The 4,157-nt window shown below is 37.8% G+C and overlaps 1 pseudogene; it reads left to right on the forward strand.

The window, feature by feature from the left end:
• The first annotated feature begins 226 nt into the window (after positions 1-226).
• On the forward strand, positions 227-1,052 carry LOC122744313 (annotated as a pseudogene).
• The last annotated feature ends 3,105 nt before the right edge of the window (positions 1,053-4,157 follow it).

Genomic DNA, 4,157 nt, shown 5'->3' on the forward strand with positions numbered 1-4,157 from the left:
CCAATCTGATAGGTATGAGGTGGTGCCTCAGAGTTGTTTTAATTTGCATTTCTCTAATCAGTAGTGATTTAGAGCATTTTTTCATTTGACTATTGATAGCTTCTTTTTTTTTTTAATAAACTATTCCTATTCTTTTGATCTTTTACCAACTGGGGAATGTCTCTTAATTTTATAAAAGTTTGGCACAGTTTCTTAAATATTTGAGAAATGGGGAGGGGGTGACAAGATGGCAGCAGAGACGGTAGAACTTCACAAGCTGAAGCTTGCTGAGATGAAACAGGAATGTCTTGCACGGGGCCTGGAAACAAAAGGAATAAAACAAGATCTCATCAATAGACTCCGGGCTTATCTTTTTTTTTAAATTACTTATTTATTCAGTTGTTCTTTATTTTTTATTTATTTTTTTTTTAGGCAATTGGGGTTAAGTGACTTGCCCAGGGTCACACAGCTAGTAAGTGTCAAGTGTCTGAGGACAGATTTGAACTTGGGTACTCCTGAATCCAGGGCTGGTGCTCTATCCACTGTGCCACCTAGCTGCCCCACTCTGGGCTTATCTTGAAGAGCATGCCAATGAAGAGGATGTGCTGGGAAATGAAACAGAGGAAGAAGAACTAAAGCCAGTAGAAATACCTGTCAAAGAGGAAGAACCTCCAGAGAAAACTGCTGATGAGGCAGCAGAGAAGAAGGTAGTGAAAAATCACATCTGAAATACCACAGACTGAGAGGATGCAGAAATGAGCTGAGTGATTCAATGTACCTGTGAGCTTGGAGAGCAAGAAAGCTGCCCGTGCAGCTTGATTTGGCATTTCTTCAGTTTCAGCAAAAGGTTATCATCAGACACCAAACCTATGGTAAACATGGATCAATTAAAGGAAAGGGCTCAAAGATTTGGTTTGAATGTCTCCTCTGTCTCTAAGAAGAGCGAGGATGATGAGAAGCTGAAAAAGAGGAAGGAGCAATTTGGGATTGTCACCAGTTCAACTGGGACTGGAACCACAGAGGACATAGAGGCAAAGAAGAGGAAAAGAACAGAGCGATTTGGTATTGCCTGATGAGAAGTTTTGCTGCTTTCTGCTGTTGATGATTCCCATCTCTGATTCTTCTTGGTCATTTACATTTACAGGCACCTTCCTGGGCCTTGTCCCCTCATGAGGGGACATGTATCCCAGATACATACACAAGCCCTCAGCAGCAGTTTTAGCTTTTTCCCATTACAACTTCAAGGTGTTGTTGTTTTTTTTCTGTTGTTGTTTTGTTCTGCTTTGTTTTTAAAATTCTGGTTGTTAATGAAAAAAATTAGAAAAGATTAAAAAAAAAATTGAGAAATGAGGCCTTTATCAGAGAAACTTCCTATAAAAATTTTCACTTGGTTTTCTAATTTTGGCTGCATTAATTTTGTTTGTGCAAAAGCTTTTTAATTTCATGAACTCAAAATGATTAATTTTACTTCCTACAGTCCTATTTCTTGTTTGTTCATAAATTCTTCCCTTATCTGACTGCTTGATATACTATTCTAGTCCTGTTTACTTTAGTCATACATGGAGTCTTCCTGTGTTTTTTTAAATTCATTTTTCATTTCCCATGAAGCCATAATATTTCATTACATTCATATGCTACAATTTAGTTAGACATTTCCCAGTTAATAGATAATTAATTTGTCTCCAGTTTGGGGCTGGAAAATGTGTTAGTATCAATATTTTTGTATATTTAGGATTTTTTTTTCCCTGTCCCTTAGCTAATATGCCTAATATTGGGATTCTGGGTCAAAGGGCATGAATAGTGAATTTTCTTAAATAATTACAGATTGTTTTCCAGAATAATTGGACCAATTCAGCATGCCATAAACAATAAATTAGTGTGTTTGCCTTATGCCAAGTCCCTCCATATTAAATTATTTTTGTGCTTTTTTATCTATTGCATGGGAGGGACATATATGACTGATTTTTTATGGCTTTCCTTTAATTTCTCTAACTATTCCTCCTCAGTTTACCTTCATTGCTTTTCCTTCCTCTTACTCTTATATGGGCATATGCTAAGACTCTATTCTAGGTCCCCTTCTTTTCTCCCTTTATATTCTCCCCTTTGGTAATCTCATCCTCTCTGGTAGCTTCAGAGATAATTTCTGTGCAGATGATTCCCCAAACTATGTAATAGTTACAATAATTAACATTTATGTTTGCAAAGCTCTCTCTATATATTTTTTCATTTTTTTCTTATAATAACCCTTTGAACTATTATTATCCCCATTTTACAGATAAGGAAAATGAAGTTGAGAGACCTTGACTCATCCATAATTATACAACAAGTAAGTCTCAGAGACTGAATTTTTGTTTCTTCTGACTCCAGATTTAGTTTCTGCCACAGAACACTGACTCTCAGTATATTAATTTATGCATTAATTCAATAAATATTTATTAAGCACCTACAGTGCTAACAGTTCTATGGTTGGTGCTAGGGAAGATGAAAAGTCCCCAGTTACATGGAATTTACAGCCTATTTATATCTCTAAACTCTCCTAGGAATTCCATTTTAAAATTTCCAACATCCCTATCTGGATATCCCACTGATACCACATAATTCATCCTTTCCTTCTGTTAAGGAATTAATTGTGATTTGGGGTTTTTATAACCCTATCTTTGCTTTATTATGGTCAGACTGAAAAAAATGTAAGCTTAAAAGCCTAAGAGAAGATGGGTGTGTACTTTGGGAGATAATTGAACAAACAAGAAGAACTCTGACCACAGGGAACATTTATTGAAACTAAGTAACTGGTCTGGCCAGATTATAATGGGGACAGCCCATGTGGGTATGCTGAGCCAATCAGAGACTCAGCATGGCTAAGAACTGCCCCTGCCCTTACAGTGAAAAAGTCAGTTGGAGATACAGTTGAGTTTCAGTTAGAGAGAGTTAGGGTGAGGGAAAAGAAGTTAAAAAGTTAGTTAGAGGGGCAGCTAGGTGGCGCAGTGGATAGAGTACCAGCCCTGGAGTCAGGAGTACCTGAGTTCAAATCAGGCCTCAAACACTTAACACTTACAAGCTGTGTGACTTTGGGCAAGTCACTTAACCCCAATTGCTTCACTTTAAAAAAAAAGATAGAGAGGGTTCTGAGGGAAACGGGGAAAGAAGGCAGACATTTAGAGGAGCTGCTTGTGTTTGACCTTCGGACAGAAACAGAAGAGACTGCACAGCTGATTCTCCTTAAAGCTGCAGATTTTAGGTGTGGTGAGTTTGTGGGGTTTTTTAGGCAAAGTGATCTCTTTGGAGCTAGCTGGGCTGGAGGCAGGTTCGGGTGCCTGGGGCCTTTTTACCCCAGAGATTTATACATCGTTTATACATTGTTTCTAGTTCTATTAATCTAATTTGTGTGATTCAGACAGTGTTTTAAACTTGTTCCCATTAATAAACCTGTTCTGTGTTTTTTGAAAGAGGCTGTTGGGGGCAGCTAGGTGGCACAGTGGATAAAGCACCAGCCCTGAATTCAGGAGGACCTGAGTTCAAATCCAACCTCAGATACTTGACACTGGGCAAGTCACTTAACCCCCATTACCCCACCAAAAAAAAAAAAAGGCTGTTTCTTTCCTTACCCCAATATTAAGGTGAGCTGCCCAATTAGCTCTTCTCATATTAAATTTGGCCCTTACACTTCCCAACCCTACCCTGAAAACTTAATTTTGCCTATTTCCTTAATGGATAATTTATGTTGATGGAATCATCACTCTCCCAATCAGAGTATCAGTATCTTGGGGTCTTTTTTTTGTGAGGCAATTGGGGTTAAGTGACTTGCCCAGGGTCACACAGCTAGTAAGTGTTAAGTGTCTGAGGCCGGATTTGAACTCATGTCCTCCTGACTCCAGAGCCGGTGCTCTATCCACTGCACCACCTAGCTGCCCCCTCTTGAGGTCATTTTTAAAAAAATCTTAATAGCATTAAATTTTTTTCTAGTTACATGTAGAGATAGTTTTCAACATTCGTTTTTATAAGATTTTGAGTTTCAAATTTTTCTCCTTCCCTTCCTCCTCTCCAAGATGACAAGCAATCTGATATAGATTGTACATGTACAATCACATTAAACATATTTTCACATTAGCCATGTTGTGAAAAAAGAATAAGAACAAAAAGAAAAAACCTCAAAAAAGAAAAAATAGTATAATTAAATC

Source organism: Dromiciops gliroides, chromosome 2, assembly GCF_019393635.1.
Source record: "Dromiciops gliroides isolate mDroGli1 chromosome 2, mDroGli1.pri, whole genome shotgun sequence".
NCBI lineage: Eukaryota > Metazoa > Chordata > Mammalia > Microbiotheria > Microbiotheriidae > Dromiciops > Dromiciops gliroides.